The sequence below is a fragment of the Thermobia domestica genome, chromosome 6 (assembly GCF_964235325.1).
Source record: "Thermobia domestica chromosome 6, izTheDome1.hap1.1, whole genome shotgun sequence".
Classification (NCBI taxonomy): Eukaryota; Metazoa; Arthropoda; class Insecta; order Zygentoma; family Lepismatidae; genus Thermobia; species Thermobia domestica.
In genome coordinates this window covers 12690569-12716835 of record NC_137459.1, presented here as the reverse complement: position 1 = coordinate 12716835, position 26267 = coordinate 12690569, and the positions used below count along the sequence as shown (strand labels likewise).

Here is a 26267-nt window from a genome sequence, read left to right as displayed (position 1 = left end):
TTTTACATCATGAGAGTGATTTAGAATATTAGGACACGAATCTCTGAAAATCTGAATGAAGCTTGAGATATGAAGTATGTGCAAAATGATCAAAAAGTGGACTTGATTACATTATGCACTGAACACGTCATTTATTTAGTAATTTATTCTGAAAATTTCATTAAGTCGAAACAACAAATTTGTTTGCCCAAATCTCTACAAGGAAAAGTATGGACCCCATAATAGATCATATCCTTACTAAGGTTGTTAAGATCAAGTATCACGCGATTTGTAGTGTTTTGAAGATCGTATGAGTTTAACTGATCACGCACGATATGATACTGTCCTTCCGGTTGATTTATTTAAAGCAGAAATCTCAAATGAAGGACGATAAAGAAGTGGCGGTAACAGATATAACTAAATCAAAATTTCTGAAAGTGAAATGGGAAAAGATATACAGTTTCTTGTAGTTTTGTTCGATATAAGAGACGTCAAGTCATTTTCTAACGACTCAATGTAGAACCTTCCCTAAAAGTCATCTTGTAAGCTCATGTATGAACACTCACACTCGTATTTATAACATGACGCTCTGTGTAGAAAGTATGCTTGGGTCTTGTATCCGTCTCTTAAGCCTTTATCATTTTTAGTGATTATACGTGATGGTATAAATAAGACAGCTCTTGTTATCCGCGTTGACAGTTTCAATACCAGAAAGACAAAAGGTAACTCCGAAATCCTAATTCCTATTTCTCATCTACCTTTATCTTCGTCAACAAAGAGTGTGTGTTCTCTCCTTTTCAGAATTTTTCATTATATATGCAGTCGCTCTATATCCCTAGAGAGTGCTGCAAGTTCCTTTTCTTATCAAAGTACATTGTTGAACTGAAGATTCTTTCACACAACTGGGACTTAAGAAATAAGGAGGGGAAACGGAGGAGAATTCCATCTCGACAACGTATTAAGTAGAATCGTTTGCACTCTGTGGGATGGAGAGCTAGAAGAAAGGAAGACAAGATAAGTTTGCGAACGTGAGAATTCTTCTCTATTCTAGTTGGTTCTTGCAAAAAGCAGCCAGATGGAAGAGAGAATTCCGGAATGGACGCCATATTCTGTTGAGGTATGTTCTTATTCCTATTTCTACTAGAAAGGCAAAGATGATGATTGAATAGTCTATGCTTAGTATTGTTCTTCCAAAATTGTGTGGCTTCTTCTCACTATCACTTACCATTTGAAATATATTTTCATTATCATATTTTCATCGTTATGAAATAGAAATGAACCTTTTTGCTTGTTCCTCCTTTTCTATTTCCTTCTGCAATCATCTCAATTTTTTGTTCTCATTTTCGTTCATTCGTTTTGTTTCCACCCGGATGAAATTTTCTTCATCGTGGCTTCTTAGCAGGTAGATGTGTCTTGTGGGAGATATAAACTGGTAGGTAAGTCTTCTCTTTTGAATAAAGGCATGCAAAACTTCCTGTCTTACAACTATGTTATATTCGGACTAGTGTCATAAAGATTGTTTTATTAAAATTTAGTGCCACTAAATTTACAAATTCGCTGTTTTTACTTTAAAAAAAAAAATCTAGTACTTTCGTAGTTACGTGCACATTCTCGCTGCATTATGTTTCATTTCCTCTGAATTGTGCCACAAAAGTGTTACTTCTTTCTATTTAAGAACATTGTGTACTTGATTTTCTCGTAACATTAACATAACGCCTACAGAGATGTCTAGTAAATACAATTAGTTATGACTTCCGTCCTATACTCTGTACGACAATTAAGTTAGCGACTAAAGTTCACAAAGATTTAACATATTTAACCTCTTAATGAGACAAATACTTATAATTGTTTACTTTAGAATTGCCAGATCAAGGTAATCATCCATACCACCCCAATCACGCGTTGTGAATCAAACTGTAGCATCATTGAAGTGCAGCTCAAGTCTTATATATGTACAGCGACAACAGTTATAAGCACAAGTTTGGAAAGCTTGTCTTAATTTCTGTAGTTGTGTACAGTTAGATCATTACTACCAATTGGTTAGATATATTGATAAACATTCATTTTGTCAAAATGAGGTAAGACGCCGCAATCTAGGCTGGGAGATGGTGCGCTTTCCTACCATTACACGAACTATAGGGGCACGGTGGTTCCGTGTAAGGCGTTCACCTATTGTGCATGGGATCCATGGTTCGATCCCAGCTCGCGCTAAGTGAACTTTGTGATGGAAAACACTGTGAGCGTGGGTTTCCTCCTGGTTCTCCCGTTTCCTCCCACTTTCTTCATTCAACCATTTCATTCATTTCCCATCATCACCGTCTCCTTTAGCCTAACCGGCATAACCCTGGGACGAAAAGCTCAAATATTTCATTTCATGTATGAAATATATAGAATTTTACGAAAAAAGTTCCAAACTCTGAATCATTCATCTAGTGATAAAATGCTGCAACTACACTGCAATACCACAACCCAATACATCCAGGGTTACTGCACTACTTCCAAATAACCCTTGAACATTACAACATAATATATCTAATTATACCACAGTCAAAAATAGTCTAATATAAGTAAAATAAAGAGTTTGTTTGTGTGTTTGTCTGTCAGTCTATGTGCGGCCTGGACCAGACGAGTGGACCGAGAGTCAGTGGTACACTCATGTCCAATAATTATTATCGAATGTTTATAAATGTGTTTTTGTAGGAATATAATTTGATAACGAATTCGCCCGGTATTTCTTATAATGTTACTATGTGCATAATTGGCAAATATATGTATGTGGCAAATTTCGTGTCAAAAGAGCAGTAAATAAGAACAATAGAAAAATAATAATATAAAATAAAACTTTCTTGTCTATTTAGCAACTTTTTGTTTTACTCATTCCAATTTTCGTATTTATAATTCTTTTCCTGTGAAATTTACCACAAATATACATTTCCCGATTATACACATAGTATCAGTGCTAAAAGTTCCCTGCAAAATCATTATCATATATTCTTACAAGAAGACAGTTATAGATATGCGACAATCATTTTGGATATGAGTTTACCTTGGTGTAGGCCCCGATCAAAGCGGAGCGTTTTTTTTTTTTTTAGTTCAACCAGGGGGTCTCAGGGGTGCGTTTACCGGGAAATGTACAGTTATGTCCAAAATGATTGTCGCATATCTATAACTGTCTTCTTGTAAGAATATATTTTGATAATGATTTTGCAGAGTCCTTTTAATATTGATACTTTGTGTATAATCGGGAAATGTATATTTGTTATAAATTTCATAGGAAAAGAATTATAAATACAAAAAATTAGAATGACTAAAACAAAATGTTGCTAAATGGGCAAGAAAGTTTTATTTTTGATTTAGTGCTCTTATTTACTGCTCTTTTGACATGAAATTTACCACATACATGTCTTTGCCGATTATACACACACTAACATTGTAAAAGATACCGGGCGAATTTGTTATCAAATTATATTCCTTCAACAAGATATTTATAGACATGCGACAATAATTTTGTACATGAGTGTACAAGTAGTAGAAAATGACCGATATTGAAGTATATTCCAGGCGACCTGATAGGAAGTTCCTCTACCTCCCGCCACTTACAACTGCAGAAGGAGAAAGCAATTCGTTTACCTTTACAGGAAGGGAAGCTTTTCTAATAAACAAAATCGTGTAAATTCTAAATTAGTACGTCAATTCACTTGCGCCTGATGTTGAGAAAGCACTGCTGTTTAGCTATCAATCGCTAGTAATAAACAATTACTGTTTATATTTTTTGTCTTGTAGAAAAAAATATTGCATATTCTTTATGTACTAAAGTTTATACTACTATAAAACATTTTATTCTTTTAACAAATATTGAAAACATTAAAATCAATAAGAGCTTAATCTAGCCCATTTTGTATGAATGTCGAAGTTGATCCCTAACACGAATAAAAGAACGGGAACTGTGGGTTTTCGAAAATAAAATGTTGGTAAAAATATTTGGAGCAAAAGAGACATATGCCTACATTCAGGTGAATTAAAGCGTTGTACAAGTTTATTTATTTTTTTTTTCACAACTACAGGTCACCGAATATTATAGAAATAATAAAGTTAATACGTATAAGATAAGATGACACGTTGCTTGTGTGGGAAATACGCACCAAGTCACCAAATCCTATTCAAAAAGCCTAGAAGAAGGAGACTATTAGATGGGCGAAAGAGAAGGCTTCCGGACAATGTAAAGCAGGATCTTTGAAGGTTGGTTGATAACAAACATGGTACATTGACTTTTCGCAGGTTAAAATCTAATGGAAAAGTTTGTTTCTGCTACGATAAGCCTTTGAGCTCTTTAAGCCAAAGCGTTCGTTTTTTTTATATATATATATATAATTGAACGAACTCGTATTAATCGTTATTCTTTCTTTCTTATATAATAATCAACTCTTGTTAAAGCATTAGAGTATCCTGCATCCCTGGGGCCGCGGTGGCTCAGTGGTAGAGCCATCACCTGAGGTGCATGGGTCCCTGGTTCGATCCCAGCTCGGGTCAGGTGAACTTTGTGGCGGACAAACACAGTGTGCGTTGATTTTCTAGGAGTTCTCCCGTTTCATCCCACTTTCTTCATTCCACCATTTCCTTCATTTCTCATCATCACCGTCTCCTTTAACCTATCCGGCATAACGATGGACGTAAAATATTTAAAGATTGTATTTTTGGTTTTATATTATGAAATTCTTGTATCAATAAGTACATAACCATTCAATTACCAACGGTGTGTATGTATTTTTTTCACGGTATATATGTATTTGGCAACACCGTAGTGAATTTGATGGTTCTTATACTTTTGCCGTATTGCGTCCGAAAGTTTCGTATGGGAAACTTTATCGTATGCAACATTAAGCACACTACGTAATATATTCTCCATAGAAGTTTCCAGAGTGAAGGAAAAACAGAGATACTTTCATATACTCTTCTTTTCCTATTTGAAATTCTACACAAGAACGGTTTCTTTGACGTTTCAAACTTTCCAATGTCTGACTCAACAGGAACTCATTTCAACTTTCCAGAGTTAAAAATTAGTCAGTTCATCATTTTGTGCACCATGAATATTCTTTACCAGCCTGTGATCTAAGATGTGTATTTCGCATACTTTGAGAGTTTCTTACAATGCATTCATTATTGTCAGTCTTAAAATGCTTCAAATAATGCAAATACAACATACTTTTTAAATGCATACCGAATTTCTTGAACCAAATGGTCTAATGTGGCTATATTTGATTTTTTTCTCTTCCTTTCTTGTGTTAGGAATCATGCTCATTCGTGAAATCGATATTCAAACCGTAAGTGTTTGACATCAGCCATTTTATGTTTTACGTTGATTGCCATGGAGGGAATTGGTTTCCCGCATTCGATTAACCGTCTCAAGAATTCATTCCATCTTCATTCTTAACTCTGTGTTACATAAATTACAGTGCGTTCCACGAAGGCAGTAGTAATGGCAGCAACTGATCTAAGTTTGGACTTTGACCCTGATTTTTGTGACGTCATAGGTCAAAGGTCAATGACCTTGGCCCGGGGTCAATGACCTAGGGGTACTTAGGACCACCGCCTTAAAATTTGGAAACTGCCAAATCTAAAAATTGTGTATGGTAGCCTAGGACCAGGGTGTGTACATTCGTGTCTATAAATATGTTGTTGTAGGAATATAATTTGATAACGAATTCACCTTGTATTTCTTATAATGTTAGTATGTGTATAATCGGCAAATATATGTATGTGGCAAATTTCATGTCAAAAGAGCAGTAAATAAGAACAATAAAACGAAAATTAAACTTTCTTGTTCATTTAGCAACATTTTGTTTTACTCATTCTATTTTTTTTTATTTGTGATTCTTTTCCTATGAAATTTACCAGAAATATACATTTCCCGATTATACAGATAGTATCAGTATTAAAAGTACCCTGTAAAATTAAGATCAAATTATATTCTTACAAGAAGACAGTTATAGATATGCGACAATCATTTTGGACATGAGTGTACCTCTATTAGTATTGGAAGTCCACCTCGTTCCCTTTCATGGGTAAAAAATTGCAAAAAAGTTAAATTTCGTTTTTTTTTTGACCTAATTTATCCCCTTTGATGAGGTGTTATTACCTTATGTAGTTATATGGGCGTATACTGGGGTCCATTCTCTTTCATAAGATATGGGTATATTGATGCATACTTTAAAATTTTGGGAGGGGTACCTTGGCCCACCACCTAAATTTTGGAAATTGCCCAATTTAAACATTTGTTATTATAGAATAGGACCCTAATATAAATCACTATAAATTTGGGTGGTACACCTCGTTCCCTTTTAGGGGTAAAAAATTGCCAAATTTTAGTACAACCACGTGTTTGGTTTTTGGCCAAATTTATCCCCTTTGATGAGGTCCTATTACCTTATATGGTTATATGGTCATGCATATTGGTCCATTCCCTATCATAAGACATGGGTACATTGGTGCACCCCTTTAAAAATTTGGGAGGGGTACATTGACCCACCCCTTAAATTTTGGAAATTGTCCAATTTAAACATTTGGTATTATAGTACAGGACCCTAATATAGATCACTATATATTTGAGTGGTCCACCTTGTTCCCTTTAGGGGGTAAAAAATTGCCAAAATATAAACGTAAGCAATACGTTGTACCACGCGTTTGGTTTTTGGCCCATTTTATCCCATTGGGTGAGGTTCTATTACCTTATATGGTTATATGGTCATGTATATGGGTTCATTCCCTATCATAAGAAAAGGGTACATTGATGCACCCCTATAAAAATTTGGAAGGTGTACCTTGGCTTACTCCCTCTGTAATGTACCATTACAGTTGAGAGTAATGGCATTTTTTCTCACCCTGTACCTAGTATTTTTTTAATTCGATTTCGGTTTAATTACACGATTTATTTATTCTCTTTGCTTCAAATTAAATGTAATGAATCGAAAGGTCTCATTAGGAATCATATTTTCACTGAATAACATATTTATTTATATTTTGATTAATTGTATTTAATAAATCCCATTTTCGCATATACAAGTTGAATAGTTACAAGGTTTACTATTCTGACGTCATACCGAAATATAGTTCCGACATTGGATATAAATTTTCTTAATTTCAGACCAATGTAGAATTTGGCCATGTACTTAAACTTTCCCTCACCCCCTCTCACTAGTCCATAGTCACTTTCAGATCCGGTTATATCTGGATTTCACCAATTTCTATTTGCTTTGTAATTTCCGTGGCTGATAGATTTCGCCCTGATTGGTGGAATCCTCCTATCTCTGTCGTTTTCGGCGCAATGATGAGGAGCTACCTGCAACATCTTGCGGCCACATATCTGCCTAAAAAACTAGGATTTCCAGGAAAATTAAGGTAACATCTAATCGAATGTCATAGTAAACACCGTGTAATCATTTAGGAGCCTACAAACGTATACTTTGTTGAAAGAACTGTAAAACCAAGGGGAAATGTCAGATTCCGTTTGGCAGGACGCCATGTTGCTGCCAATATAGAATGGACAGAAAGGAAAGTGATTTTTGATCTTTTCAAATTCAGTTAGGGGTTAGGGAAAATACGACCTGGTTTTGTGCATTTTGTTAGTGTATCTGGTAGATGTGATTTTTTTATTTTTATTTTTCAGTAAGTGCATGTACGTAGTAGGTTTGATAGTTGTAATGTTAATTATCATAATGGCAGCTTAAGCTAACGTAAAGGGCTCTTATTCATGTTTCCAAATTGAACTATTTCTAGCGGGGGGATGGGTTAGTTATTGTTTGTTTTAGGGCCTTTTCCCCTCTCAGGGGAAAGGTCCCTCAATAAACTTTGTAAGGTGCCCCCAGGGTATCAAACTTTAGTAAACATGTTTTAAACAATAGGCCAGGTCAATTGGACCTAGGGTTTACTCTTTCATTTTGTCCTCCTAAAGTTCAATAGAGCCAGCTTTATATACCGACAAGGGAATAATGTGTTTTAAATCTAATATATCAGGTACTTGCCTTTAATATGCATATAATAAAGGGTGCTTGTTTAGTTAGTCGTCTTTATGTGTAGTACTAATAGTACTGTATGTAGTTAGTAGTTTTGTGTGAGTGCGTGAATTTTCTGTTAGGACAATGCATAAATATGCGTTAATTTAGCACCATTTGTCTAACTCGAAGTATACTAAACCACAGTAAATATTATAGTTCTGATTAATAAGTGTAAGGGGTATATTTTAGTACACAGTAGATTATTCCTTACTACAGCTCTATCGTGTTCGTTTTCGGTAATCAATTGTTTGTTGACATTACGTCATTGCACGAGTTAGCGATTTAGTTTGTTTGATTTTGGTCCCTTCTTCTTAAATTACATCCGGTGGACATGGTTTTCGGTTTATATGAGTATACATTCATATAAAATAGCATGAGATCTTACTGTTCTGAAAATTACAGCTTCCTACCTCAATTAGAAACCGAAATATCCACTGAAATCAAGAATGCCTATTTTTAAATATAAATAAACCCATGATGTTACTGTTTGTTTCAAAATGTAATATTAAATTCTCTTTTCCCGTTGCTGTAGAAAGATTTCATTGTTGCTTTAGTTTTATCAGCAAATCAGAAATATAATAGTCGTTGACAATTTAACTTTCAGTGAATACACATATGGATTTTTTTTAAAAAAACTGCGAAGTATATATAATTTGGTTGCTTCGGAACAAAGAGTCCGTGGTTCGATGAATGTTATCGTGTAGTAGTTTAAGAGTGACGGATTGGGATAATTATTGATTTATCTATATATATAAAAGAGAACGCACAAAATCCTTTGTCCGCTCATCACGCTAATACGGCTGAACCGATTTCTTTCATTTTTGGGGGGTTGTTAGGATTTGGACCCTAGATGGTTTTTATCATATCACTTTAATTTTCAATTACCAGTGTCTTGAGATAATTGACCAATCAGGTGTCAATACGTACAAAAAATCCTTTGTCCGCTCATCACGCTAATACGGCTGAACCGATTTCTTTCATTTTTGGGGGGTTGTTAGGATGTGGACCCTAGATGGTTTTTATCATATCACTTTAATTTTCAATTACCAGTGTCTTGAGATAATTGACCATTGAGGTGTCCATACGTACAAATCGTTTGTTATTAGTTCATCATAGGTATAAAAATAAACGTATTTATATGCAACCCGCATGACCCTGTGACTCGGCGGGTTAACATAACTGACAGGCGCTATAAATCACTTGAAAGCGAAAAAGTAAAAATTATCTAAGTAACAAAGTTTATTGCGTTCGGGGATGACCGCAGCGAAGCGGGGCGGGTTGGGGTGACCGCAGCGAAGCGGGGCGGGTTAACATAAATGACAGGCGATATAATGTTAACATTAGTGCAATCTTCTATGGTTTTTATCATATCACTTGAAAGGGAAAAAGTAAAAATTATCTAAGTAACAAAGTTTATTGCGTTCCGGGGTGACCGCAGCGAAGCGGGGTGAACGCTGCTAGTTAGTACATAATGTAATATGTGTATGGTCTGAGTGTAAATGCATGTAATAGGGTGTCTAAAATATTACTTCGTGTGGAAATGAGTAAATAATAAATAAATGTAACGATATAATAATAATACAATTATAATATGAAATGAATGAGATGATATGCACCTATATTTAAATGGATAGCCCTAGTGTATATTATATATTGAGAATATGAATATGTTTTACTGAAAATCTCTCGCGTTTTGATTTCTACACCGATATATTCATTCAACCGAGTTTGCTATTGGATAGTTGTGTGTAATTGGGAATTATACGTTACTTCTCATTTAAGTACCTCATATTAAGAGCCCCGGATCTTAAGCTTTTCATCAGATAGGGTAGCATCATATGGGAATTACCTTTAAAGGTTGACAGAAGTGATAATTAAGAAAAATAACTGCTATATCCTGTGATCATCGAAAAGTACAGGTTTGATCATTTGTACCTTTAACGTTCATTGACTCTCCGAGATTTTTTCTTCGTTCCTTATCTTATTTACTGTGCAGTGTTCATATAGCTAACAGCTTAGATCGGGCTGTCCGATTAAATCAACCGCTACTAAGTTAATATTTATGAACATTGCGTACCCGGACGTCGACCCCTAGTCCTCTTAAGTATTTTCGTTTCTTTTATTTGTTTAATTAGATGATGATGGAAATTAACGACGTCCCAGACTTTGGCATGTCTGCACAGGGTAGCCATCGGTCATGTTTGGTCACTGAAATCACCGATCCAAAATTCAGTTTATTTATTTCTTTAATTGTGGCAAATTACTAGCTAGGGATATCTTAGATTTTATTTACTATAGTTTCATTACTATTCTGGACTTTCTTAGTTTCTGAGAGGTCCGATGATTTTTTTTTCATTTGTGAAATTCCAAATTAAGAATTTACACTACCTTCCGGCATGGCCGGGGTCTTCAATGGCGTTGACCGGATACGGTGAGTGGTGGGATTTCCCTAAAGCCTTTGTCTTTCCGAAAATCCCATTGAGGGCACAGACTCGTCTCGTTGTCGAAGATATTTGTTTTTCGGCTATTTTATTTGGTAAGCCGAACCCCTTTTGGCATAAAAGAAGATATTTGGTTATAGTATGTTGTATACGTAAATTCGACCACTTATCTTACGTAGTTGTAGTGTTCTGTCTCCTCTCTTTTTATCTATTCTTTCTTCTACTCCTTTTCTAAAGTTTTTTTTTAATTTTCAACCTCCCCCCGGTTTCTGAAACTCATGAAAGCATACAATGTTCATATCACCTATTTTGCTCGTATGTACTAACTGAGACATCGAGGTATACAATTCGTGGAGGTATTTCCCGGTATTTCAGAAAAAACTCAGGACCATTTTTCACGATACTCAATCCACCATGGGAGGGACTGACGAGAATATGCAATATGATTTCAGATTCCCAGAAACTTGATTATTGTTCATCGATCGTACAAACTATACACATTGATTACTGATTTCTGGTTTCTTTCTATTGATTGGTTATAAGGTGTGTATGTGTTAGTAGTTGGGACCCACTAATTTCAAATAGTCTTGATTTTTTTCTCTGTATATACATTTATATATGTATGCTTAATTAGTTTGAAAAGTTACGTGTCTGTTCTATTTGTTGTCTTTCCACTTCTTGTGTCGACTTATTAAATAATATCAACCATTTCTCCATACGCGCATCTTAGTAAATGGAATTATTATTGATTATCGGGTTTATATATATACTTTTCAATGTTGTAACCTTATTAAAAGAAAAAGAATTTTGTTAGTCAGGGTTTTTTTTTGTTTATTTTGAGCCAAGAAAATGTGATTACTCATTAAATATGAAAAGGTTATGTAGAGAATTAAGTGTCGATGAAATACTAAGATTGATATTAGAATAAAATTTATTATATTGAGTAATATGAATATATATATATTATATAAGCGAATATATGTGTAAGGGATCGGTATTTACCCTGGTTATTTTAGGTTGCCATAGATTTTTGACACCCGATATTGATCAGCTATTTGTGATTGTAAAGTATTACCGCATAACTTGTACTAAATAGCATCTTACGGATTTGTTATTAATGTTCGTAACTATTAAATTTTATAATACTATGTTAAATGTTGCATGTAAATAAAACAAGTAACAGGTCGTAAAAATAGCCCTAATCTGTATCCAAAGTTAATTTTGTGAAACTGTATCGAAATCAGAGAATTATAAAACAGTGTGCCCCAAATCCTTCCCCTACGACCGGAAACATAACTATTTGTCATTCGTCAGTTCAGTGACTCGAATCTCTTGACTCCACGATATAAACCAGAAATGAAATTTAGTTATCTTAAATTGAACTGAAATTTGATTAATAATTTCGTAGTGTAAATACAGGACCTAGGATAGGTCCGGAAATCTAGCTGCATTGAACTATCGTATAATAGAAATATGTCCCAATGTTTGGAACTAAATTCACTATTTTTAAATCTCATGAAATTTGGAAATTTTTAATACGAAGTGCGTCAAGTGACGAAATGAAAAATATATATATAATGTGAAGCAACTATTTTGTTTGTAGTTAAGAAAAACGACTAAATACTCTCATGGACGCCAATCATAGTGTATAAAGAGAGTTCATAAAGGAGTTATTATCGACGTGAGAAAAGGACTCATAAAATTGTCGAATTTTCTCCTCTTGGGACAGAGACTCAATAAAAATGCTATCGAAGTTTTTTTTTTAAATGATTAACCAATTATTTTTTTCCACATTGGTATCTTAAATATGTTCAATGTTAACCTTTGTTTTTTTTCTTTTCCCTCTTTTTCTTTCGTGTTGTCGATTTTTTTAACGTAATCCAACTTTTAATATATCTACAAAGAGAAATATGTTATTAGATATTGAAAAGTAACAAATGTCTATGCATGTCTATAAACCATATTGTTATTACTAGTATTATTTTCATGTATCGAAATTTCTCCTGTGCTGTCGAATTAAGTTTTCTTGAAATGTAATAAATGTCTATAGAAATGTAGTTAGGTTAGTTTAATTCAACTAAATGCAACCTGAAGTATACATTGTCCTGTATGAATGTGAGTGTGAGTGAAATGTAGGTTTAGTATTAAATGCACCAATTCTTTTGACATATATGTGTGACTTACTATAATTAATGGTAGTTGGCAATTAAAAGTCGTTGAAAGTCAATACTAACTCAATTTAAGTTGGCTCTATAAAGGAAGCAACAAAGGACGGAAATAGCCTGAACGAATGATCATCATGGGAGAACTTTGAAGGTAAAAATCTTCGACAAATGTGTATGTTGCTTTGATTTTTTTTTTCTCTGTAGTCAATTCTAACATGCCGTTAACTTCATCATTTATACTTTAAATATTGGATACTAGCCAAGAACTTTCGGAAATATTGAATAAATTGTTAAATTAAACTTTCTCATCTATCTCAGAGCTAGATTGGGATAATTCGGTAGTTGGGGTTAAATGGATCTAGGTCTGGGAGGAATGGGTTAACATGTGTCTACCTTTGATCACCTTAATAACAAATATTCACCCAATAGCTATTGGAAACGATCCCAATTCGATAATTATTCACTTTCCTTTACCATATTTCTCAAAAATATCCAGCAACAGTTTCCCTCTTTTCTCATCTTCTTACTTTCCCTCTTTTTCCTCTGTTCCTATCCCAACTTCCTCTTCTCTTCTATACTTCTTCTTCTATTTTAATAAAACTGAAAAGGGGGCCGTGACTGGGAATTCCATATATAATAAACACGGTCATGTATTTATTTTATTTTATTATTCTTCGGAAGTCCGATATGAAAGTTTTTTTTTTTTTTTCATTTTGGTTGAACCTTGTAGGTTCATAAGTAAGAAATGAAATATATACATAATTAGACATACGCTGATAGCTTCATGAATATTCCCCCACCAGGGGTGAAGGGTTCCCACTCACGACTCGTCTCCATGCATCTCATTTGCACGATACAGGGTTTCCCACCCTTCTTTTGTTGCGGGGCTTCTTTTTTTCTTCTTCTTCGCCCTTTCCACCTCAATTTTAGAAATTGTTCAATATAAGCATTTGGTATCATAGTACAGGACATCAATATGTACCACTATAAATTTGGACGGTTTATCTCGTTCCTTTTCATGGGTAAAGAACTATCAAAAATCAAATTTCGGAGGCTATTGACCACTTTGATGATGTTTATTACCTTATATGATTATGTGTACATGTACAGGGGTCTATTTCATTTCTTAAGATATAGGTACATCGATGCACCCCTTTAAAATTTTGGTAGAGGTACATTGGTCCACCCTTAAATTTTGGAAATTGTCCAATTTAAACTTTGATATAATAATATAGGACTTTAATATGTATTGCTACTTATAAACTTCGGTGATCCATCTGGTTCCCTTTTACGGTTAATAAATTGATAAAAATTAGTACGACCATGTGTTCGGTTATTGATTCCATTTGATAAACTCTTATTATTTATATGATTATATGGACGGGTACAGAGGTCTATTTTCTTTCTTAAGATATAGTTACATTGAAAATTTAGGAGGGGTACATTGACTCACCCCTCAAAATTTGGAAATTTACAAATTTGGTATACTAGTATAGTGCCTTAGTAAATACCATTATAAATCTCGTTCCCTTTCATTGGTAAAATATTGCCAAAAATATAAATGAAAGTATTTGGTAAGGATGTATGTGTACAGGAGTCATTTCCTTTATATTTTTAATATTCCCTTTTAAATTTTGTTGGGTTACATAGAACCATACCTTAAATTTGGGAATTATCAAATAACTAAATTCGGTAAACGTTTTCTAGGACCCTTAGAAAAATGTCGGTGTCCCTTTTATGGCCAAATATTCAAATCTCGAAGGTAATTGACCTATTTTATTTTCTTTGATACGGCTTTATCATTGAATGAGTACAGGATTTATTACCTTTTTTATAAGACACATGTGTATTTGTGTACAAAGCTTAAATTTTGGGCGGGGTACATTTCTTATTGTTAAATCAATAATTGGTAGTTGATCTTAGAATTGGGTGGTATTCCATTCTTTGGGTAAATCAATGTCAAAAATTACTATGATAACGTGGTCAGTTATTGACCTATGATGGGATTAGGAGTCCAGGACATTGGTACATTGAAACTTTGTTGGATAATTTGAGAATTGTCAAAATGAAGTTACGTCATTAGTTTTGATTATTCCCGCCTATGGACCAAATATAAACGTAAGCAACATGATGTACCACGTGATTGACCTTGATGAGGTAGTGCACAGGGATTCATTTCCTTTGTTGTGTTACTTCTTAAGTTTGAGTACACACTTCTAGAAAACAATTGGTTCTGCTAAAGTAAACAATTGACGGACATTATTGACCTTATTGAACATATAATGATATGGTTAATTTTAAGACAGGTATATCAGGAGAGGTATTATTTAAATTCGGGAATTGTGATAAACAGAACTTTAACATAAGGCGCGAAATTTGAAACAATGCTTTGAACTTTAGTCACAGATCATAGTCTAAGATCATTGGTGGTTAAACAGAATTTTAACATAAGGCCCGAAATTTGAAACAATACTTTGAACTTTAGTCACAGCTCATAGTCTAAGATCATTGGTGGATAAACAGAATTTTAAAATAAGGCGCGAAATCTCAAACAATACTTTGAACTTTCATGATGATTTTATATTCTTTGTAGCATTTAGTTTTAAGTTTTGTTTAACATTTATCGATTACTATTTAAAAATCTTGGTTTGAACATTTTCGTTCAACATTTTGCACTCACTGATGAAATCATGCATTTAAAAGCCACAGGGTGTTAATGAACGACACCGACAAACTGCAAGATGTAATTCCTCATACCAAAATAAGAGAAAAAGTTTATATGGGCCTATGGCGAGAACAGCGTTGTTTCAGAGCTAGGGCTGTCCAAAATCGCGAAAAAGCTAAATTTCAATAGGCCCTATTTCGAATTCCAGAAAGAGCTCCCTCGTGGCTAAGCGGTTAGCGTAAGCGCCTTTGGCGTGGGAGACCCGGGTTTGATTCCCGGCGGGAGCTCATGTGGTTCGGATTCCACGTTAATCATTAGGTCCACGTCTCATATAGCCTCGCTGCTGAAAGGGACGCTAAACTAAAATCAACTCAACTCGAATTCCAGAAACTGTGGATGGTGGTTCTTATCAGTGTAAAGGAAGGCACGCATACACAATCCAAAAGTCCATATTTCATCAATTGTCAATGGGTGTAGAGGGTATTCCCTACAGGGTGTAATTCTCACATACGTTTTCAATAAAATTTTCAGATATACCCTGATTTCAAGAAGGGTCCAAAATAGGCAGGAGGTAAACCTTGACAACAATGGACATCCAATGCTTCGGAGGGAAGGGGGAACTGTTTGGAACAGGCAGTCCATGTTTCTTTGTTGTCGGAATAATGTGTGATGATATGTATTTCGTCACGGTATATTTCACGTTTTCTTTACGTATACGTGTGAAAGAAAAAAAAAATCGCACCATGCGTTTTCCGGAGTACGAGAGACCGTGCTGCTGACAATCCTTAACACTTCCGACATCGCGCCAAAGGATCATAAAGTCAGAGCATATCTCAAAATTCGGTTGATGGTATGTCTTGGAATTTCACCCTGCAGGGAATAATCTGTACACCCATTGAACATTAATGAAATATGCATTTTTGGATTGCGTATGCATGACTTCCTTTATATTGAGTAGGACCACAATCCACAGTTTCTCCAATTCGAAATAGGGCCTCTTGAAATTAGCTTTTTCGCTATTTTGGACAGCCCTAGCTCTGAAACTATGTACTTTTCGCCATAGGTCCATATGAACTTTTTATCTTATTTTGATATGTGGAATCACCTCTTAAAGTTTGTTGATATAGTTCATTAACACTCTGTATAATTCAATATCGAGCTTCAATCTCAATATATCGGTTTGCAATTTCAGTTCAACTAGGTCTTTTTCCTTTATTTCTTGATTACCTTTCTACATCAGTTAAATATATATTTTTTAAAAAAAAGTTTCCATCATCAATATGTTTGTAACAAAGACAAGACTAGTTTTCATATCAAAACTCTGATAACTAACTCAATGGAACAGGTGTTTCCTACAGTTCGAGAATTGAGTTCTTGTTTGTGACAACAATCAAGCAATTAATGCTGGGATTTGTTCGACCATTTGTTTTAGCACTGTACATGTGACAAACTAATGTGACCTAAGCATAGTTTAAGAACGTAATATTAATATAGAGGGTAGCTTATTAAATTTAACTACCATCATCATGAAGTATGTTTCCAACAAGGGATATTTATTTTAAATAATATACTTATGACAGATTTTGCCGCCTCTCGAAACTTACCGCGCCCTGCAAATGCACGTGTTGCATGCACATTATGGTAGAGAAGGTCCTGGTTATAGGTATATATCAAGAAGCGGTTTTCTGCAAAGAATTCAGCGTCCTAAGATTATAATTCATCATAATTACTGTTTTACTTTAGTATTTGAAGCAATTCATTTTTACTTTACTGTTACTGTTCTTCTTGCAAGTTTCATTAACACTTCTTCATTGGAGTTTCATTCAATGCAGGTAGTCTTAAAGATTCTTCGTCATCCCTACACTTTGATTGCTTCCAGTATTTTCCTATGGCTATTTCAAGGTGTTCATATTTCTTCTCTTATAGCACAACACTCCATGCGAAGCGTTTGGTAGCTCTTTCCTGTAATCCTTCATTTAAAAAGAAACAACGCATTTGTTTTTCTTCTTGCAAGAAGTATCTTCCGAATTACTTCCTTCTCTATTCTTACCCTTGCATTCATTAATTTCCTGTTGACATTTCACATACTTACCAATAAATAATGCTTTTGTTCATCTAAATGTTTATATCTCAATTCCTACATTTATTTTTACTTCCTCTTCATATTTTGGACCGTTACTAATAATGGTTTTCTTCATCCTAAAAGTTTATTTCTCTCTATCCCTATCATTAGTTTACCTCCCCGTTCGCGTATCAGAATTTCATTAATAATGCTACCTCTTATTATTCTTCTTATTCTGAGCTTTTCTTTTCATTTCTTCGTCGGCTCTTCGGATCGCTGTCCTCCGCCTGTTTCTATCTTGTGTCATATCCCATGTGATACCACAGTGCACTAAATAGTTCTTCACAGAATCTTCCCCCTTCTTCTTTTGTCGGCCTCGCGCTCGTTTCGCATTCACTTCAATTACATCCACTCGGTGAGCTACGTATTTCAAAGGTTTTCTTCTTACATGTCCAAACCATATCACTCTACTTTCTTGCAGTTTTTCTACCACTGATCTCACCTTTACAGTTCTCCTCATAATTTCATTCTTAATTTTGTCCTTCCGTGTCACTCCGCACATGCACTGCGATGTGCCTAAAATTGTTCACCTTTTCTACTTTTTCCTTTTTGATTTCTAGATTTGGGGCCTTTCAGAGCACAAAGAAATCAAGTCAAATTATCAAAGTTGTAGGAAAATGAGATATTGTTATATACCTTATGAGAGTTATTTACAACACTTGAACATTAATCTTCTGAAAGGACCTTCAGATAGAGATCTGAAAGATGAAATATGTCCGAAAATGACCAAAAGTGGACTTGATTCTCTTGTACATTGAACGTGCAATTGACGTAGATTTTCTACCTCTTTGTACCAATCACTATTAATTTCGCCTTATTACAATATGCTTTACGTGTTTTGATGTTGCTTTGAGTGGAATTTATTATATCCCTAATGAAAATTCTGAAACACCATATCGTAGACCACAATTAAGACTATCGTATCCAGATTGTTTTCACTTGGCAAGGACATTCAATCTTTCTTCCTCTTTCATTTAGTTTAACGTTCCACAATTATGCTTTGACGCTAAAGAATGTGGTGATGAAGATAATGGATGAAATAGCGGAATGAAGGGAACGGGAAGAAACGAGAGAAAATTCACATACGTGGTGTTTGTCCACCACAAAATTCACTTGGTAGCAGACTCCTGTTCTCGTTATTATGACTTTCCAGATCGTAGTTCTTTGGCACATTTTTGGTTTGAACTTTGCGTGTTCTCGGTTGGATTTGGATTTTGTTCGGAGAAAGTTGGTTAGAAAAATTAAACGGAATTAAGTTCAAAGAGAATTGTCAAACTCTAAAACGTGACTCTTTCAACTTAATATTGATGCTCTATTATAGCATTAATATTAATAAAAAATTAAAGAAAAAAATGGTTAAATACTTTATTAATGAAAAACTCTCACTTATCTTTGGAATCAAATAAATAACATTTTCATAGACAGTTAATTTTAGTAGTTTGTCGCAATAATTGAAATATAATAAAACAAAATAAGTTAGTTTACATCAGTTATCTATATTACCAGCTTTTATCGTCATACTTTTATATCGAGAAAGACGTTTAATTCTGAATATTACTGAATATATTACTCGATTCTTTTGGATATTCACATTTCATTTGGATTGCACCTGGTATCTGGTTGCTCTGCAGATCAGATTTTTGTGTTGCGAGGTAGGGCTGAAAGCTGTTTCGTTTACATAACAAATTATCCCTTTATCTTGTATGTTAAGTGTCAACCGTAGAAAGTTGGAGTTAAAAATGTCACATTATTAAAATTAGCAATATCTATATCTGCCGGACACCAAATCTGAATCACGTGTATCCAAGCCAAGCGTCGTGACTATTCAACAAATAAAACATTGTAACAAACATTTTCACCGAAATTAAACAGTTCGTTACTGAATTCTCCATGTCTGTGTGTCTGTCTGTTTGTCCGTCTGTCTGTTATTTGCGATTTCTTTTTTAATTTTGAACTCGGCATTCCATAGAGCATCAAAAACTATCAGAAAAAGTGATTAAATTTTTCGCGTCACTCTTACCGTTCCCGAGATATTGGCCAAAAAATGGCCGACTTCCAGAAATTTAAGGAGGAATATCTCGGGAACCGTAAGTCATGGAGAGATGATATTGGTGTTGATCAATATCTAAAAGGATAGTAAATATTTTGGTATAAAATAGTAATCGGTGGTCGTTGTCCAATTGGCCACTGGTTTGACCAATGGACAGTTGGCCAGTGGGCACCAATTAATATCGGTACCAAAATGTTTACCATCCTCCTAGGTATTGATCAACACCAATATCATCTCTCTATGACTTGCCGTTTCCGTGATATTGGCCAAAAATGGCCAATTTCTAGATATTTAATAAGCCATAGCTAGGGATCCTTAAGTTGTAGAGAGATGACATTGGTGTTGATTAATTCCTAAAAGGATGTTTAATATTTTGACACTAAATAGTAACCGGTGGCCTCTGTCCAACTGGCCATTGGATTGGCCAAGAGTCTGTTGGCCAGTGGCCATAAATTAACGTCGGTACGAAAATGTTTAACATTGTAATAGGGATTGATTAAACCAATATCATTTCTCTATGACTTACCGTTCCCGTGATATTGGCCAAAAGATTGTTCCGATTTCGGGAGATTAAAGGAACCAAATCTCGGGTACTGTAAGTCACACAGAGATCATATTGGTGTTTATCAATACCTAAGAAGATGGTAAACACTTTGGTACCAAATAGCAACCGGTGACAACAGATTAGCTGTCTACTGGCCAACTCGTCACTGTTCCCCAGACATTGTCCAAAAAAGGTCGAATTTCTGAATATTTAAGCAGCCATATCTCGAGAACCGTAAGTCATAGAGATATGATATTTTGCGAATTTTTGCGAGAAAGAGTAGGTGCGGATAAAATCATGATTTGCTTTTACATCTAGTTGTCCTTCCCGCTTCATCTCTCCATTCTTTTTAAGTTCGTTCTGGAAATGCTATTGGAGCATTCTCAACTGTTTTTTTTTATTTTTTTTATTTTAGTGATGGGAAACAAAAAAAAAGATCTCTTCAATTGAACAAATTCCATTCCATGCATTTATTTATTTATTTACTATGTTGGATATTGCTATACTTTATCGCCGTAAAATTATTACGATTGGAGGTTATAATTTTTTGAAACAAAGCCTCTAATTCTGTATCAAATTGGTGAAAAAAGTGCCTCTAAGGGTTTGAGCAATAATCAATGCACAATTAAATCTGTTTTTGTCATAAACAAAACCAATAACTAGAAACAAAATACAGTCCCAAACAATATAGTGGTATGATTATTACATTTAAAAGGGGGGAAAAAGAAAGAAAATAATTGAAATGGATGCAAAATACAGCTCTTTCTGTAGTAAATAGAATTACATAATATTACATCATTTGACATCCTCAATATGATAATGAAAAACAAAACAACTGGAATTTGCAACAGTTTTGAAGGAATGCAGAAGAAATAATTGTTTAAGGATGTATCTTCTTTAAATATACATTTCAATGTCCTATGCAACATTGGCCTTGATATTTCAGCTTATTTTCTTGACTTTAGTAGCCGATGGCTGTTCATGATCTTAGCAGCCTTGGTGCCGAATAATCATCTTAAAATATCTCGAAACTTATATTTCTGGCATGTTTTACATGATTTTTGCATGAACATTTTCTCTATTTAAAAAAAGAAAAGAAAAGAAAAAAGTTACAGCACGTAATGTGCAGGAGATTGTAACTAGCCTATTACCGGAATCGGTATGTTAAGAAATAGTATTTTAATCCTAGCAATAGATAGCATAGTTAATTAACTATGTCAACTTCTTTGATTTAGAATCAAAATATTTGAAAGTTCAAAATAACCTTATGGAACACAAAGATTTATCGTCACAGAAAAGGAAACTTCTCTACTTGACTGTCGCATATCTGCGAAGCCAACACACTCTGGATTCATAATACGCCTTTCCTTAAGAGTCTGCTAATTACATCTTCTTCTTGGTCTCCCTAGGGTATCTTGCACATGGTTTCCATCCCCTACTAAAGGCAAAACCCTATGAATTGTCATTACCCACCTCCCTAAGATGATGATGACGATGATGACGATTATTATTATTATTATTATTATTATTATTATTATTATTATTATTATTATTATTATTATTATTATTATTATTATTATTATTATTTTATTCTTCGATTATCTATTATCTTTTGTTATTTCGATCATTTTATTCTTCTTCTGTCTACTTCTCGCTTTCCTTCCATCTTTTCTTCTATGTCGGTATGAAGAACACAATTTATTCGCAATAGATGTCCAATCCAATTATTCTTCCTGTGAAGGATGTTGGTTAAAAACGTCCTCCTCTCTCCTACTCTCTCCTACTATCCTACTCGTTTTCCCCTCTCTTACTCTCCTACTCCTACATCTTCGTTTGTTACTCTTTCTGTCCGTTTTATCTTCTTCATCTTCATCCAACACCACACGAAGTCCAACGATCCATAGTCTATATAGCACTTGACCAACTTCTCCCTTAGTCCAAATTTAAGCCTGCTAGTTAAGAATGACCTTCACTTGTTGAATGCTTCTAGAGCTATAGCAATTCTTGACCTGATCTCTTCGGTGCAGTAAGCCCCTTTCGTCAAAATACTTCCCAGATACTTGAAATGATCAACGTCTTAAAGTTGTCTTTGTTCTACACTGACCCATAAAAACGTGTTTCCTTGGGATATTCTCTGACCTTCGATTTTTCAACTGCATTATAGTATCGTCCAAAGTTTCCTGATCGTCTTAGATGTATTTATATCATTACTAATATTCCATGAGCTGTAGATATTGCTATTGTCCACCTCGCAAAGATATGACTTTTTATTATCCTAACTTCCTATTGGTTCACCTAAAGGTCATTTCTCCATGCGATTCCCGACTATCCGTTTGCACACCGTTTGTGTGACCGACCCTCATAGACGCTTGAACTTTGTTCTCGTATTATGTTCAGTGGGGTGTAGGTAGTTATTGCAAAGTTCCGATACCGTAGCTTTCTAACTTCCTCATATCTTCATGTATTTTCACGATAAATCTTGTTTTTTTAAAAAATTTTCTTTTTACTTTTTCATCAGCCTTTGTTGTTATCTGCGCGACGAAGAGCAACTTTCACATTCATAGAGCAGAATGGACATTTCCTTTCTGACAAAAAGAAAATAATAAATAATAACAATAATTTAATGATTTCATCATGTAGAGCTAGTCTTCAATATAGGGCATGCAAAACGGATTAGAAAAGAAATAGTTGTCAGTTACGGAGATACAAGGCGTTAAACAATGCAAAAATGCGCTTCTTACGTCACGGAAAGAGAAATGGTCTGTTTTCAGCATTATGTCCTATTTCGTGTTCCCTCTCTAAGTTGCATTGGAAGCTTCACTAAATGCTTTCATATTGCAGTTCCATATTGTAAATGGCGAGTTAATTTAGTAAAAAGTAAAATAAAATATAAAAACTGATTAAAATACTAACTGAGTAATAAACGTAATGTTTTAAACTAAAATTAGTTCATAATATTATACCATTAGAAGTATTTTAGATATATATCAGCAGGATTATTTATTTCGTTATATTAGACCAGAAACAACAGTAGTCTAATTACTACATTAATTCGAATTAAAAATAAATAAAACGCAGATTGGGAATGCCTAGTATACCATATTACAGATCGAGATATAGCTTTTCTTTATTTTCGAAACTTGAATTCCAGAGCTTTGAAAGTTCATGTACTATTGGCACTTACGCATCTCTCCCACTCTTAATTGTACACATAGAAAATGTGTCGACATACGTATTACAAATGTAGTGAATCGCTACGCTATTATACTATTGTTACAAATATATCATCCTCTGCACCGAAAATATCTTAATACCTTTAAGAAAAAACTGTAACCTACTACTTCTTTTATAAAGGTAGCCAAGAAAATTATGTCACATTTTGTGGAGGTATGTGTTCAATTGGCCCTCACACCGTGAGTAGAACGCGAATGGAGGTAAGGCGAAGGTCAGTTGTTGGCCTGGGTATATCCAAAATACTATCTGGTTGTGGCAGTTCAGCTAGACCGTGAACTCGCATAAGGACAGAGTGAACATGCAACCTCCACAGAGCGTCATAACGGCATGCATGTTGTACGAGCTCACACTGGGTTCAAACACTGCTGTACAGCGCTGTAGCCAGGTCTTTGGTGAGAGTGTCGTGACTACGCGGAAAGCGCAGCGGTGATTTAACAAGTTTAAGGACCGTGATGAAACACTCGAAGACGCATCACGTTCCGGAAGACCAACCCTTGTACAAAATGAAGATCATCAGACAATAGTTGAGGCGAACAGTGGCCAAACATGTGAGGAACTAAGATTGCAATTCAGTGTTTGTGGAGAAACCATTCGTCAACATCTTCATCAATTTTGGGAAGCACTACAAGTTGGGTCGATGGATCCCACATGATTTGACTTCGAGCCAGAAGGCAACGCGAGTAGACACCAGTGTTTCTTTGCTATCTCATCTGAGGAAGGAGCCATTTCTGGACAGGTTGCGAATATGTGATGAGAAGTGGGTCCTGTACAAAGCTCCACGGTGCCGTCATCATTGGTTAGCATCCCATAAAACTGTTCCAGAAGAGTCAAAATTAGCACTGCACCAGAAGAAGGTCCTACTGCGTGTTTGGTGGACTGCTCGCAGCATCGTTAATCGGGAACTGCTATCAGCTGGTCAATGCAACTGTGTACTGTCAGCAGTTGAGCCGTGTTCAAGAAAATCTCAAAACTCTGGAGCCAGCACTTCTGAACCGGAAAGGGGTTCTCATGTTGCAGGGCAAAGCTAAGCCCCACGTGGCTAGGATGACCTGGGACACCATTTTACGCCTTGGATTGGAAACACTATTCCATCCGCCATACTCCTTAGACATTGCACCGTCCGATTATCACCAGTTAAATTCCTTGGACGATAACCTTAGGGGATGCCAGTTCAAATCCCTAGTAGAGGTGCAAAATGTACTTGATACTTTCTACGCTTCACGACCAAGGAAGCTCTGCCATGTTTGAATCCATGGACATCCAGAAAGTAGGCAGAAGGTGGTCGATGCTGATGGGGGATATTTTGATATTCCAGGTGCGTCTTAGGTGACATAACGATTTTCAAAGGTGTGGGTAAAAAGATACCGAACTTTCTTGGCTACCTTTGTACATTGTTTCTACCATTTACTGTAATTATTAGCAAATGACAACCATATGCATGCTTTTGTTTAGCGAATATGCTTATCTTAATGCTATTAGAACTCCTGTTATATTAGCGTCTTTACTACTTTACTATATTTCCAGAAAGTAAGGACTTTCCTGAGCATATGGGTAGTTTCGACGTAAATAAAGCAATGGTGAACAGATTCAGCCTAGTAGTACAAAAAAAAAATAAAATAAAATAAACTGCCGGAGAGGATACACACGAGCACGATTTTTTTTCTTCTGGGTTAGGTACCAGTTATGGAAACTAGACGTCATAGTACTACAAATTCAATTCGATACACAAGTCTACATATTCTGGATTTAAATTGTCGAGGCGCCAGACTCGTAATTTTCCACTGACACCCGGGTTTTGTCGAGCCCTGAACAGGAGGGATATTAACAGAAATTGTACTAAATTGTTATTATTTCGAAACTTGAAATGTGACTTTTCAACAGCTTATCACCAAATAATGTTCTCAGCGTACCAACACACACACACACACACACACACCTATATAGACTATTGTAATATTCTTCTAAAGCAAGTAGAAGGGAGAGCAATTACATATGGGAATTGGTTTTCTCCCACAACCAGTTTTTTTTTTTTTTTTTTTTTTTTATAAGGAGTCGCAAAGGGCGTCTTCTAGGTATATAAAATTAATGTAACAGCGTTTGTCGGCGAACTCATCCTAGGTGCGTCGATCCTGGTTATTTTAGCGCATGGGTGAACTTTCGCCTACCTTATGTTTATATTAGTGGGTGGGCACAAAAAACGGTTCGGTTTTTCACCGAAACCGGTTTCGGTTTTCTCCAAAACCGGTTATCGTTTTTTTTCTTTCAAAATCAGGTCTGTTTTTCACCGGATTCAGTTTCGGTTTTCTTCAAAACCGGTTCCTTTTTTTTTTTAATTTGTTCCATTTCTGACCAGAATAGTTTCATTTTTCTCCGAAAACCGATTCCGTTTCCACAGAAACAGTTTTATGTGTTTTCCAAATGTTTTCATCGAAATCAGTTTCGGTGAAAAGCCGAACCTGTTTTGGAGAAAACCGAAACCGTTTTTTGGAGAAAATCGAACCAGTTTTGGAGAAAACCGAAATGTCGATTTTTCTAGAAACCGTTTTCCGGTTTTCATAAAAACCGGTTTTGCCCATCCCTAGTTTATATAACTTATTTCCGGGGAGGAGGTGAAGGATGAGGGGTATAGACTACATGAAATTAATTCTGACCTATCGACGCCGTTCATGTCTAAATGCAGCCTCAGTGCATATTGTGAGGAGGGAATGGGTTTAAACAATTTACGTAAATTATTCTCCTTGTGCAAGGAATGGACATTAATTTACCTTTTGAAAAAGTGTTGAATGTGTTACCTTTCTTATTCTTTGTTTTATTAGTAACCTCATACACGATTGGAAAGCATGCATCGTATTTTTTTTCTTAGTCATTTCCCTTCTGAGCTGCGAAGAGAGTTTTCCCTGACCAACAGTTGACGTACAAACATGCGGTCATTGTTTTAGGGCAGGAGCAACAGATCAAAATTCAATCACAATTTTTAACTGGTTAGAATCAACGCATAAGCGAAATGGAATATTTC

The 26267-nt window shown here is 35.1% G+C and overlaps 1 long non-coding RNA gene across 1 annotated transcript in view; it reads left to right on the top strand.

Moving 5' to 3' along the window:
* The first annotated feature begins 966 nt into the window (after nucleotides 1–966).
* LOC145687847 (uncharacterized) overlaps nucleotides 967–26267 on the top strand; it is a 203452-nt gene continuing 178151 nt past the window's right edge. The window contains exon 1 of the long non-coding RNA XR_014131797.1: nucleotides 967–1096. This is a non-coding gene — a long non-coding RNA (uncharacterized LOC145687847). The remainder of the gene's footprint in view (nucleotides 1097–26267) is intronic.